At 41.2% G+C, this 15,291-nt stretch overlaps 1 protein-coding gene across 2 annotated transcripts in view; it reads left to right on the top strand.

The window, feature by feature from the left end:
• LOC144826433 (transient receptor potential cation channel subfamily M member 7-like) overlaps positions 1 to 15,291 on the top strand; it is a 1,864,676-nt gene that overhangs the window by 547,308 nt on the left and 1,302,077 nt on the right. The window lies entirely within an intron of this gene.

Here is a 15,291-nt window from a genome sequence, read left to right as displayed (position 1 = left end):
GCAAAAGGTTTGGCAATAGCTCACAGTTGGTCAATAGGTGTCTTTCCCAACGGAGATCATATAATGATTGATTTCCTGTGCCCGATGCATTTGAGAACATAAGTGGCTACACGGTAACACACATTTGGGGACGACAGGTCAAACAACAGTTGCATTGCAGCTCTTATATCACACGTACTATATTCTAAAAATAGTTGCTTTAGGTAAAACTTTCTGAAACCAGTATAAAAATTACAAAGTAGTAAAAAGTGGCAGATACTCTGTTTCGATTTCCCATCGCATGGGCACGGGCAAGACCCCGGCTTCTTTACAGTAGGGAAGGCCACCAGATGGTGGACTATACCCAGCCTCAGGCGTGCCAGAACAAAGCGATGGGAGTTAATACTGACAAATGTAAGGTATGATGGGAATCCTGTGCTTAAATTGTGTTCCAGATACAATTTAAAAGTACTTTGTGTAGCATACCCCTTCATTCTAATCCCTTTTGCATGATCCATGTAGATGGATTTAAGGTCACGCTTCGATAAAACTGATTCTGTTGGGGTGTCTTTAAAAATATCTTGACCAAAAAGGGAATTATACCAGTGAAAAATGTGTTTTAGCCAAGGGATTTTTAAGTGCTGGTCCAATTTAATGCAGTCTAAAATTATTTCCTGGGTAAACTTGGTTTCATTTTTGGCCCAAATGGATCGCCAGAGGGAGAGGGGACGAAGTGCAATCAAGTCTGTGGCTTGGTGAATGCCCAGCTCCCTATGAATGATTTCGTTGGAGGCTGAAGCAGGAAGACATAATAGGCGTTTAAGGTACTTATTTTCTTCCTGCTGAATGGAGAGGGCGATCTGCGAGTTATATCCCCATATCCCTGCTCCGTATAGAGCAGAGGACATACACCTGGAGTTATAAATAGAAATCATCTCCCTTATTCTACGCCCCCCTAATTTGGAAGCGAATCTGAAGATGCAGTTTGTATTTCTAATCATCTTCATGCCTATACAGGATTGCTCGTTTACCCATCTCCCATCCCCTGAGAAGGTAATGCCTAAGTAACAAAAATGTTGCACAGACTCAAGTTTATCCCCATCAAGGAAGAATGACTTACTTTTCTTTAATTTCTTCCCACAGGTCATAGTCATAGTCTTGCCCTTATTGATTTTAAGTTTTCTTCCCTTAATAAAAACATTAAATTTATCAATTAGCTTTTGGAGACCGTTCGCGGTCCTGGAAATCAGAACCGCGTCGTCCGCGTATAAGAGGACAGGTATTTGTTTACCATTTATCATAGGGGCATCAGCAAAAGACTCTTGTAGCGACTGGTCGACCTGGTTTATAAAAAGGGAGAACAGCAAGGGTGCGAGAACGCACCCTTGCCTAATCCCTCTACCTATTTTAAAAAAGGGGGTGCATTCTCCGTTTGGTCCGAATCTAACTTTACTTGATAAGCTGCTATACATTCTGGCCAGCAAATGAATGATTTCGGGGGGTGCGCCCATAGCAAGTAATGTTGGCCAGAGCAGTGTGTGTTCCACTAGATCGAATGCTGAGCTTAGATCGGCAAAGCACATGAACAAATTCCCTTCCTTTGCTTTTGTGTACTTGCCGATAATAAGCTCAAGGTTCACACACTGCTCCATGGTTCCTATGCCCCTACGGAACCCGTACTGGATTGGTGACAGGACATTATTATCATCGACCCAGGACTCTAATCTTCCCAGAAGCACGCGACTCAGTATTTTTAGTGACGAGTCCAAAAGGGAAATTGGGCGATAATTACGTGCTTCAGCCCTTGAACCTTTTTTAAAAAGTGGCACCAGTATAGATTGACCCCATGAGGTAGGTAATTCATCCTCAATAGCAGCATAGAAATAGCGTGTTAAAATAGGGGCCCATAAATCAATCTTGGATTTAAAAAAGTCCACAGGAACCCCATCTGGGCCCGGGGCTTTCCCCCCCTTGCTTTTCTCTATCGCATCCCGCACCTCATTTAAAGATACTGAAAACAATAATTTCTCCCATTTAAAATTGATTGGCATTACGGTTAAAACATTAGGATCTAAGACCAAAGTACAATCGAAAGAACAATCAGAGTTAAAAATCCCAGTGAAGTGAGTAATCCAGTCTTGACAGCTGACATGCGAAGTAAGTTCGGGAATGTTGTCGTTCTTTAAGAACGGGCTGTTTACAGTGTCCCAGAAGAGTTTGTGGTCTTTTGTTTCTGCAGCCTGGTCTAATTTAGCCCATGCCTCGTCCTGTAATTCTCTCTTCCGAGTGGCTAGTGCGATTTTGTAATTGCAACGCTCTTCCCTTATCTTACAGGGGTCTCTCGGTTTGGCATCTAGCGAAATTATTAGCCTTTTTAGTGACTGGGCACAATTATCATCAAACCACACTGTTTTGACTTTTCTTGGCTCCCGTGATTTGCATGTCAATAATTTCTCGACGGTTTGTGTAATGATTAGAAATTTAGACAGCAAAGTTTCTGAGCATGGTGTTGGGGATAGACAATACTCCACTTCTCCATAGCAGTTAGTAATTACATTGGTGACAATCTGGCACCACCAAAAGTGAAGAGGGAATATCAAGTAGGGATAAATCCGTCAAAGGGTCAAAGGACAAACTTGAGGATCACAACGAGGAGATAGCACAGATCGGAAAGGGGAATCTGCAAAAATGTAACGCCAAACAAAGTCCCCAACAAAAAGGAAAGGGCGCAATCAAAAATTACAAACAAACACAACAAAATATTTCCCCATTTTCGCCAGCACTCAGGAAAAACATGCAATTAATGCAAGCGATGCAGGGGCAACACATCAGGCAAACCTGGTACCAAATACTTCCAAACAATAGCAAAAACCAAACAGAAGAATGATGGACTATGATGTAATAAAGGTCCAAGAATCGCCAACAAGAGACCAAACAAAATGAAGATCAAAATATAGAAACACTGAAGATCCGACCGTCTCCAAAAATCGGCAGTGGAAAGAACAGCCCGGATCAAGACAATCAAGAACTAAGGAGAGAACTAAAACTCCCAACTAATGAACCAGCTCCTCCCGGGCAAGCATGCAGTCAGATGCGCAACTCAGAGGCAACAAGCCCACTTGAAACCAAGAAAACAACCCCTATCTCAATTCCCCACACAGGGGACAGAAAAAGAACCAATGGACCAACAACAAGCCCAAATCATGAAGAATCAACAAGGGACACAGGAACTAAGAGCACTCCTACTACTATTAGACCAACTGGGAACCCACTGGTAAAATGGCCATACGTCAAGGGGGTAGCACCAAAGCAAACGCCCCTAAAACAAATAATCACAATTCCAAATACAAAGATCTCCTTAGCAGCTGGAGCAAGTAAGCGCCTGGAAATCCAGTAAAAAAAAACTATACAATGGACTAACGGCTACAACACACCCATTACCAGTGAAACAACAAAGACAAGGAAATAGCCGCCAGTCAACAGAGGTCCTGGTTTTTCATCCCGAATACACTTCAAAGGGACAGCAGGACCTGCTAAATCGCGGCAACATCCTCAGATTAATTAAATCTATCCCAAAACTGGGGGGAATAATGTCAAAGGACTTACAGCCTGATTCATCAAGGGGCCGTTTTGCGAGCCCCTAATAGCGAATCATAGCGAATCGCTATTAAGGACTCGCAAAACGGTATTCATGTAGGAATTGCTAAATAAATAGCGATTCCTACACATTCCTTATTTGCGAGTAGCAAATTGCTAATCGCAAATAAGGAAAAACTCCCCATTCATTCCTATGGGCCTTTTGGCCCATAGGAATGAATGGGGAGTATTCCTTATTTGCGATTAGCAATTTGCTACTCGCAAATAAGATAGCGATTTGAAGGGTGCCAGGGGTGTCCAAAGGACACCCTGTAGCACCCCTTAAATGCACATTTGAACAGGTGTTGCGCACACACATGTCCAAAGGACATGTGTGTGTGTAATATGCAAAAGAAAAAAATGCACTTAAGTGCTTTTTACACTATTTTCGCAATTTACCACCAAGTCAGACTTGGTGGTAAATTGCGACCAAATATTGCAATTTCGCAATTTCTAATTGGTTGATGAATTGCATTTAAGGAATCTCTATTAGAGATTCCTTAAATCCAATTCCTCGCAAATATGCGAATTCTTAAATAGCGATTTTTGCATTTGGGATGATGAATCCCAAATGCAAAAATTGCACTCGCAAAAGGCAAGATTCTGAGAATCTTGCCCTTTGCGAGTGCAATTTAGCTTGATGAATCAGGCCGTTAGTCTCTGTAGAATTCTTACCTGTAGTTAATCTCCAAAGTTTGGAGGCAACTAAGATAACTTGGACTTCAAGCAACATTGCAGACTCGATCTTAGCTGAACAGGAGCTTTTTAACATCTGGGGAATCAAGATCGCCCCCTTTCACAAACCAGCCTACCCTCTACCATTTCTGAGCACGATGAGCCCAGCACCAAAGAAACATCAGGCACACTCTTTTAGTGTTCTTAGAGGCGCACGGGGAAGCTCACCAAAAAGGAGCATAAGTAGCCCTTGGGATCGACCAGATTTACGATCGATGGCAGTAGCTGAGTCATATCAAGGCCCAACAAGGGAAACACTGTCCCGCACCATCATCATACACCCCGAGGAGAACTGACGCTACTTACAAGACAGAGCTGGTAGTGGAGGAAGGGCACTAATCCTAGGCATATGCTCTTGGAACATCACCTGATTAACTACAAACATGGACGACCCAGATTTTCTGCACTATATCTCACTTTTTGATATAATAACGCTCCAAGAAACTTGGCTCAAAGCCCCACAGGATATCCAGGGCTACACATGCTTTGCCACACCAGCCTCAAGGACCAGTAGGTTCGTTATCCAGATGGAAAATCCACTCTTCCTTCTGACGGGGGACCTAAATCAAGACCTACTTGGCTCGTCAGAAGGGGATGTGCACTGGCTTTAAACAGAATTTACAACAGACCACCGCAAAGCGTCCTACTAGATAGGAAAAAACATCGCAATAGTCGCTTTCTTCACGACTTAGAACACCAAAACCTTCGGGCACTAAATGGAAGATTTCCGGCAGACTCTTCTCCAGTAAAATCCGTTTACTCGACTACAACGAGCTCCATTCTGGACTATACCTTCGCAAGCCTCGCGCTGTTCCCTTAGATCTCGGGGTTCAGAATGGGAGATAAGGGTGACAGCGATCATCGCATCCAGGAATGCCACATAATATCAAACACGCCAACCTTAATCAGGCCAGATACAGCGATGGGGCCGATCCACTCCATGAATCAAAAAAGGATTAAATGTACTCCTGCCAATACGACCTTTCAAGCCGAAGCTGCACTCCAACTTTTCGATACCCAAATATCAACTGCAGCCGGGCACATCACTTATTGGGATCACTTTACGGCATTACTGCTAAAAAAAACTTGCAGCTACTGCCCTCCCAAAAGACAATCTTCGCAAAGAGGGCAGAAAAAAACAACCTAAAGAAGAACAGAGAGCACAATTAAGGAAATTTAAAAGATCAGTAAACTCGACTCTACGAAAGCTGAGAAAAGCCCCTAACAACATCAGTCTACAAGCAGTGTTGTAACATCAAAGGGCAGTGCTCAAACAACTAAAATGGAACATCAAGAGAGATGGTGAAAATGAGGTTTGGGCTAAACTCCTACATGACATTAATACTAACAACAGTGCCCGCTTCTGGGAAACCGCAAACGGGATCATGTGCCCGCCGCACAAAGAAATAGGATCACACATCACTGAAGAGATCTGGATAAAATACCTCTCCAGTCACTTCAACGACCATACAGAGCATCTAGGAGTCCAGACGGGGACCAGCAAGACTCCAGAGAGAAACTGGAAAACGCGTACGCTAAGACATGGGGACAAGCCTTTTCAGGCCTAAACTCCAACCTTCCAGAGAAATCGAGGTGCCAGCATACAGACTTAACAAAAAAGCAGAAAGCCAAAGGCAGGAAAGAAGGTGCCCCGGGACCAAATGGCATTCCACCTGCCCTCTATAAAGCAAAGAACAAAGAATGGGCAGACATCATGCAATTTTTATTTTTGGAAATCAGGTTACTAAACAGAATTCCAGAATCCTGGAGGGGTTCAATGATTGTTCCAATCTACAAAAAAGGAGACAAGGCTGACCCAAACAACTACAGCCTAGTAGCCCTTATTGATAACGAGGCGAAATACGTTGCCGGCACCATACAAGAGGAGACTGCACTTTGGGCTGAGTCAAACCTGATAATACCGCTGAATCAGACTGGCTTTCAGAAAATGACTGGAACATCAAGAAACATCCTTGCCATTTCATTAATAATTGACGCAGCAAATTCATATAAGATTCCCCTACACTTGTGCTATATCGATTTCAGCGCTGCATTTGATAACATCGAGAGAGGTAGACTATGGGGGAAACTGGCGCAATAGGGCCTACCACAGTCTACCCTAAACATGCTGATGCTCCTCCACATGGACACCTGGGTGCAGGTGAAACTAGGAAGCGGCACTCACCTGTCCTCAAAAGTACTAACCACTAAAGGATTGAAACAAGGGTGTGTGCTTGCGCCAATCCTGTTTAACCTTTTTATGGCGGACCTACCGAGAGTGCTCAACACCTGTAATTCCCACTCACCGAGGATAGGAGGGAAAACTTTGAGCAACATTTTGTATGCAGACTACGTAGTACTATTCAGTCCCACTTACATTGGTCTTCAATGTCTTTTGACTGAAATGCAGAAATACGCCATGGAAAACAACTTAAAAATAAACCTCAGCAAGACACGTACAATGTCTATTAACACCAACAAAAAACAACAGAAGAGCTGGTCTCTTGGTGGCATAGAAATTGAGCCAGCTTGTGAGTACAAATATCTGAAAGTCACATTTGACAAAGAAGGCTCTTTCGCGCACCAGAAGCAGGAAATAAGAAGGAGAGGCTCACTGATTGCCTTGATGATGAAAAACCTGGCAATCCAAATGATGGGTCCGACTCTGACCCCGTTTTTTAAGGTAATCCAGGCGAAGCTGCTTCCCTCGATTACCTACGGTAGTGAGGCTATGCGGGGAAGAGATGCCAAAGACCTGGATAGCATACAGGTTAAAGCTTCTAGAACAATGTTCTCACTCCCGCCTTATACATCTCCTGCTCAAATTAGACTGGAGTGTGGCCTGCAAAAACAAGTTCTAGCCAGGTACCGGGCATACATCATTTGTTGGCACAAACTAAGAAGCGCCACCACAGATACACTAAACTCTCTGCTATGGCACGATATACAAAGCCGGGATGCTTCTGAGGCAAGAAATTGCCTTGGAAGCCACAAAACTCTCAGAGCTCTGGGACACAAAACTTGGGCATAGCACTTTCAAAAAACTAGTCTGGAAAAATGTTAAATCACTCTCCTTATTGGAGGACAAGGCACTATACTCGAAAAGATCGCACGCATGGATGACACTAAATTCTTACAAATCACTAACACCACAATTATACTTCAACCAGGGTTACTCGAAAGCCATAAAAATGAACTTTTTAAAGTACAGACTAGGGATTCTGCAAAGCACAGAGCACCTACCACCATGGCTGAGGAAAGACGGAAATGAAACCTGCACTGTTGCAAAAACGGTGACATCCTACACGTAATCTGCTTATGTGAAGAGCTGCAACAAGCACGCCAACTGCTTCTTAAAGATCAATTTAAGCAAAAAGGGATCAGCACCAGAAGGCAAGCGGTGCTTGCCTGCCTGAATCCGTCAAACACCATACTAAACTGTAGATTTGTGAAATTTCTGACAATGGCCGAACAGAGAATGCCAAAACTGGTGGAAAATGCTACAGACTCAGGCCGATTAGCAGATGGACAATAGGACCTAAGGACATTTTTATTGAACACGTCCGTCCAGCACCAGTGGGACATTCTAGTGTAAAGCAAAACCTATGTGGCAAAAACAGTACATGGTTAAACAGGACGGGAGCAATCTAACACGGGGATTATCACTTCTCAGCACTTAGTGTAAAAAGTGTGCTTCAAACAGTTCTATTGAGTTACTTTTTTGTAAATTGCAAGGAATTTCCCATTTTACAACCTATTTTAAGGGTTTTAAACAATGATGTTTTAAGAATTGTGTAATATGTGTTGCAATGGTTTTAATTAACTTTGCAAAATAAAATAAACTTCATAGACTTTACGGAAAAGGTGAGGAGATAGCGTTAATCTGAGATTTAAGAAAGAGGAACCTGTCAATGGTTACTCCTAGTGCTTTGACTATTTATGCGAGGGGGAGGTCTCCTCAAGCAATGAAGTTCAGCTACTAGCATGCTGACACGCAGAGTTCTCAACCACCAAGATCTTTGTCTTGTAGGTGCGAAGTTTGAGGAATTTTTTGGACAGATAGGCCTGGACCCCACGTAGACACTCGATCAAGTTGACGGTAGATCTGAGAGCTAAGTGATCCATAGGTCTGGCCAGGACCACACTGAAAACTAAATACATCCGTGCATTGCCAAATTATATTGTAAAGAAACAAAAATAAATAAACCCTTTCGTGCCTTGCAGGTTGGCTGGGGAGGAGAAATGTGCTCCAGGATCTCCACCCAAGAACCCCTCCTGCCCCCGTGGCTGGCCAACACCTCCAATGTAAACGGATCCCAACCAACTCTTTTTTTCCCCTTCAATTGTTTTCCTGATCTTGTAGGACTTTCGCGAGAGTGAGGGGGCCTTGCTAACTCCTGTGGGACGGTCGCGGGGGTCAAGGGACCTGCACTAGCTCCCGTGCGATTTCGGTATCACCAGCAGAAAACTTCTGCTTTTTAATTGGACACTTGGGAAAAGGGGTCCCTCTGGGATACCCACACAAGGTCCAGGGGTTCAGGTTAACGTGCCCCTGTACTTTTTTGTCTTTTATTTTTCAGAACATGGGGACCGAGTCCTTTAATGGCAGCCACGACATTTCTCTTCAAGTTGTCTTCAGCTGATCAGAGCTCGAGCATCCTAACCTGAAAGCTGGCTCAAAAGACAACAAGGATCCAAACTGCACTCCAACCAAACTCTAAATAATTCATTTTAAGAAACATCATTGTCACTTATTTGATAACTCAAGCCCACTAGGACTAGACAATTTTGCTGTGAAAGAGTGAACTTTTGTAAAATGGTTCAATTGCTACTGTCTGTTGAAAGTAAATTGGCCTACTTTTTGCACCACCTTGTCAACTAGAATTACCAGTCTAGGACTGAAATGCTCACGCCTACAAAATAGCGCATTTAATTCTGATCCGAAGAGCCACACCAAGGCATCTTTTTGTGTAATTGTTTAAATACTAAATACATATTTTACTAATCAAGCTTGTTCGATGAATGTTACTTTTTGTGATTAAGTCCCTTGTTAACTTTCTTAGGTCATAGCTGAAACCTCACATCAGCACTGGTTTCTCCTGGGCTTGCAGTCTTTATATTTAACAAATGTCTAAACAACATGTTTTCAAAACCTGAAACATGCCATTAAATAAACCTATTTGTTTCAAATATTTTTCAGTTTTCAAATTCTTTTTATTGAATTTTCAGAAGGCATAACCAACACAAGGACAGTGGTAAAGGAAATAAAATATAGAGAGGTGCAGAGTAATACACCGATATGTAAGGGATACAGGGGGAGTGCTGTGCAGTCGAGACATCATTGTTTCCAGAGCACCAATACATAACAGGGCATACATATTTAAAATAAAAGGCAAGTTTACAAACGCATTCCTGTTCGTACCAGTAGTGAGATTCCAGGTAAAATAGTTAGTAGGGATATATCTGGGTTTAGTCTATTAACCTCCGCCAATATACATGTTCTGTTTCCACTCGTAAAGAGTATGCATACCTCTCATTGGATTCTTTTTCATAACATAAAGATATAGGGAAATTATTGGCGTCATTGAGATAACTAGCAAAGCGACGGAGAAAAACTGTCAGCAATAGGTATGGGATGTAGACTGGCTGTAGATACGTACACATGTTCAGTTTAAGTCTTTATTGAGCTACCTGAAGGCAAAATGATCTAGGAAGAATTAGGGCAGTGTAAAGATGGGGACACTGCTTATATGTCTACTATAATCATGGGGTATCAAAGTTGAAATAGGTAGCATCCAGTGAGTCCACATCGGTCTGGAGGGGGAGTGCCTTTGGGAGAGCTGTAGTGCGATGTCAGATCCCCTCAAAAAGGTGAGCCATTCTTGTCACATGCGAAACAAGACAGCGTTAAAGTTTTTCCAGTTTTTTAATATAAGCTTACAGGCTAGAGTTAGCATAAGATCCAATAGGTAGTGGTCATTTTCATTTTTTATTTGGGGGTCTAGGGAAATTAGATTTACAAACCAAAATTCTCTAGTGAGAGTATTTTTTGAAGATGCATTTAATACAGTCGTAGATCTTGTCCCATGTTTTGCAAGATGGGACAGTAAAATAGCATGTGGGCTTGATTCCCTTCTTGTAGGCCACAATTCCAGCAGTTGGGATTTTGGGTTAAGACCAATCTTATAGAGTCTAGCGGGGGTCCAATATGCTCTATTAATAATCATATATTTTGTTTGGGAGATCACTGGTGACACTTTGTTTTTGAAAGGGGTTTTGTTTATACTACCCCAATCTGCAGAGATTTTACTTGTGTTCAGTACCTTTTCCATTTTAGTTTGTTTCGGGAGAGCACATTACTAAGGTTAGATAGGAGGAGTTTGATACCATGTGGCCAGTCTTGGATAGGTGCCCTAACAAGGAGGGTAGTGATAAGTCAGCAGTCAAGAATGCGCCTTTCGCGATCGGTACTTTCAGTTTTAATAATTTGTAGAAATCGAGGGTGTCTAGTTTGAATCGTTTCTGTAGGTTGGAGAAAGGAAGTGGTGAGTCTACTTCATAGATGTGTTGGATTAGGTTTATGTTCTGACCAGTTTGTCCAGAATATTGGAAGACAATCAATCTTGAGTTTGGGGTTGTGCCACAGTGAAACCAGATTAAATTATTGTATTTTGACCAGCGATAATGGAACCTCTGTCTTTTTCAGCACCAGGATCCTCGTGGGGTGATAGAGCGCTTTATAAATGCTGGTTACATTACATTGCATTACAGATTGGAGATCTAGGTGCAAGAGTGCTTTTTTGTGTTCTGTATGATGTATTTGGGGTGTGGAAGGAATGGATTGTTGGAAGCGCCGCAAGGGGAATATTATTTATGAGTGATTTTTCCACTGCTACCCATGGTGGTTCATATGCCGGGTTATCGAGAAACCAATTAGCACCTTGTTTACAGAGGTAGGCTGTTTGATAGTTCCTAAAGATGTGTAGGCTTAGGCCCCCTTTGTCTGAGTTTTTTTTAAGTGAGATTCTTGGTTTCTTCCTGTGCCAGATAAATTGTTGAATGGTTTATCTATCTTTTTTAGAAAATCATCAGAGAACCATGGGTAACATGCTGATGTGGGTGGTAGTTAACTAATGGTGTGATCATCGTTTTCAAGGTCTCTAACCTGCCCCACCAGGATAGGAATTTTGGGGACCATCCTTCGAGTAGCATGTTGATTTTGTTAAATAGGGTTTTTTCCTTGGTTTGTAGGGTGGTAATTATATAGCTGTTAAATTTGGGTCCTAAATACATTCTTGTTTCCATGCTAGTCCAGTGGACCCCATTATATCTTTGTTACCTTGATTATTAAGAAGTTTAACTTTGGATTTATCTTTATTAAGAAAATACCTGGAGGCTTTTGGAAATATTTTGGATTGATGACATAGCGCCAGTATGGGGGAGCGGGCTTTTTCAGAGATGATCAATATGTCCTCTGCATAAACAGCGATTTTGATTGTGAGACTGCCAAGTGTGATACCTGGAATGTCTTGGTCCTCCCTCAAGTGCTGAAGGAAAGGTTCCAGCTCTAGGAGGAATAGTGGAGGTGAAAGGGGACAACCTTGCCTGGTACCTTGTTTTAGATCGAGTGGCGACAAAATAATGTCTCCAGCCCTGACCCTAGCGCCTGGTTTGTGAGAAAGGGCGATGATCATCCGCATGATGTTATCACCTAGGTTGAACCTCTCTAGAATCAGGTACAGGTACTTCCAGTCAACTTTATCAAAGGCATTTCCCACGTCTAAATTGATCGCTACTGTAGGGGATTTTACTAATTTGGCTTTCTCTATGGCATGGCATAGAAGTCTGGTATTATCACTATAAAGTCTATGTTTCAAAAAGCCTACGGTAGAAGGGTGAATAAGTTTGGAGCTGTATTGTTGTAAGCGTGTGGACAGTATTGTGGCATAGATATTGCAGTCCAAGGTAATCAGCGAAATTGGTCTGTAATTCTTTTGAAAGAGGGGGGTCTTTGACTTCTTTAGGTATTATTGGTATGATAGCTTCTGCTGGAGTGCCAGTAATTTGGCCGGATCTGGCAAGATCCAATAGGTAGTGGTCATTTTTCAGTTTTTATTTGGGGGTCTAGGGAAATTAGAATTATATACCAAAATTCTCTAGTGGGGTAATTTTGAAGATGCATTTAATACAGTCTGTGAGTATAGTTTTAGAAGAGGTGGGACTAAGGAGGGGGTGAATGTCTTGAAGAATTTAGCATTGTACCCGTCCGGGCCTGGAACTTTACCCGTCTTAAGCTTCTTGATAGCAGCTACAATTTCTTCTTTGGTAGTTGGTCCATTAATGGAGTTTTTCCTCCTCTGATAATGAGGGGAGATTGGTTCCATCTAGGTAGTTTATGTTGTTTGTGTGATCTGAAGCAGTGTTATTGTTGTATAGTTTTTGATAGAAATCTTTTAATATGTCCGCTATTTTGTCGGGGTTAGTGATAATCTTACCTTCATTATCCTTGATTGCATTAATGGTATATTTGTTAAGTTTAACTTTTAGGTAAGAGGCTAAAGATTTGCCAGCTTTGTTTGAATCACATAATCTAATGCTCTTTTGTTTGTTAATCCAGATGCGCACTCTAGAACTAACCATTTTGTTGTATTCATATTTTTTGTTTACTATTTTGTTTAGTGTACTGTTATCTTTACTAAAGATGTGATTCCTTTCTAAGTCTAGGATTTCTTTTTTCTAGTTCTCTGAATTTGGTGTTGGTATCTCTGTTCATTGTAGACCTTTTTTTGACTATCACCCCCTTACTGTTGCTTTTAGAGCTTCTCATCAAATGAGATCAGATGAATTATGACAGATCGATTATGGAGAACATTAATGAGCTACCATCGCTGTATAAACAGGAACTGAAAAGCACATTTATGGCACATAGGATAGGAAAAAGGAATGTAATTGTTAGAAATCAGAATACTTTCCAATTCTATCATATGTACATTACTTCTTTGGGTTTCCAAGGGTATCTTTCATTTGTTACCAGAACCTCCCACCAGAACCTCCCACCGTTTTGTATTAACCAGAATGAGGCTTGGGTTAGTACACCATCTGGTTGCGTTCCCCATAATGAAAAAGCACTCGACTACCCCATGCCCCTGCGATAGAACAACAAAGCAGAGTACCATGCATTTTTTACTTATATGTGATCTGATTTTGGCTTTTAGAATAATGTATCTCAAACCACTTTCTAAAAAACATGAGGCCAAGACCACCAAAGCTGCTATCTCCCTACTAATGGCCCTGGGAGATCCTGGGACCTGCTTCTTTACTGCTACATATATTCTCAGTTCAATTAAGGCCAGGAAGAGTATGGTATTTTAATGCATCTTATTTATTTGTTTTTTATTAAGCTTGACGTATATATTTTAGCACTTTGCACTTTATTGTACATGCAATAGTGGTCTTCTTTCTTATTGTAACTCATTTGCTACTAAGTGTTAATTGTTTACATCTAAGCACCTTGCACTTTATATTACCTGTATCATTCGCCTTTTCTCCTTTTTACTGTAATATCATTGCTGCTATGAGTTAACTGTTTTACTAGGCAACATGTATTGAATTTATTTAGTTGCTAAGTATCAATTGTTTACGTCTAAGTACATCTAAGCACTTTGCACTTTATAATACCTGTATTACTTGATTTTTCTCCTATGGTAACTTTATTGTTGCAAGTGCTAACCGTTTTTTTATCTCGTGACATGTATTGAAATAATAAGAGGGATATGGAGACATAATGATTTCCTTTTAATCTGTTATGCATTATGTATATGCTTTTATGGTTGTTTTCTTCAATCGAATAAAGCTATATTTGAATTGAATTGATTCATTTTCTCTATTCTGGTTAATGACGTTTTTGATTGACTCTTCAATAAGGTGTTTGTTTGATTGATTGACCAGGATTTCATTCTTGAACCTCCACAGGGGTTTGATGGTGGTTGGAGTGGGGTCATTGATTGAGAGGGTGAAGAAAGAAGGGTCTGAGATCACGTTTGGTTCGATTGTGGTTTGATAAACTTTACTTAAGGAGTTGCCAGAGATTGGCATGTAATCAAGGAGTTATGGGGAAGGGAATAGAATGTATAGTCCTTTTCTGTAGGATTTTGAGTTCCCCATGCATCTATCTAGTTAAATCTTTTTAAGTGCTTTGTGGGATTTATTAGGGTGAAACGGGAATTGTGAATTTCTCTCTAAAAGGGTCTCTAGTGGTAAATTGAAATCGCTAGCTAGTATGGTTGTAGCAGAGTCTTGTAACTTCCCCAGTTGTGTGGAGAGTTTGTCCTAGAATGAAGGTTCATCTTTAGTGGGGACATATATTTTCACCACATAGAATTCATTGTTGTTCTTGGATAGTTTCATGATAATCCCACCTTTTTGTGTGTCTGAGAGACTTGATAATAAGTAAATCCTAGCCTTTTTAGCAGTTAGTGTTAAGACCCCATTTTTCTTGCCCGTTACTTCGGAGTATGCTATATCTGGAAACTGGAAGTTCCTGCTGATAGAAGATTGTACAGAGTCAAGTTTGGTTTCTTGCAAGAAGATGATGTCACCTTTTTGTTTGTATATATAGTTGAAAATGTTCCTTTTCTTAATGGGGTGGTTGATTCCTTTCACATTCAGGGCTATTCTATTATAGCTTGAGCTAGGGTGTTCATCAGGCTAGATCAGGGTGTAGATGTGTTCCTTAGCTCAACCAAAAACAGTATGTGTTTCTCTTTAAGATAGAGAACTTTTTTCTGTTTTTAAAATTCACACTGGCATTTTTTCTCTGCTGTCGCACCTCAAATTGTGGTGTTCCCCTCACATCACTCCTCCTTCACATCTAATTTAATTCTAGTCTGGAAAAGTGTGAATAAAACCCAGCCAATTTCCAAATATATGAAATAGTGCTAA

Source organism: Lissotriton helveticus, chromosome 3_2 (assembly GCF_964261635.1).
Source record: "Lissotriton helveticus chromosome 3_2, aLisHel1.1, whole genome shotgun sequence".
Classification (NCBI taxonomy): Eukaryota; Metazoa; Chordata; class Amphibia; order Caudata; family Salamandridae; genus Lissotriton; species Lissotriton helveticus.
This window is presented reverse-complemented; position numbering and strand designations above follow the sequence as displayed.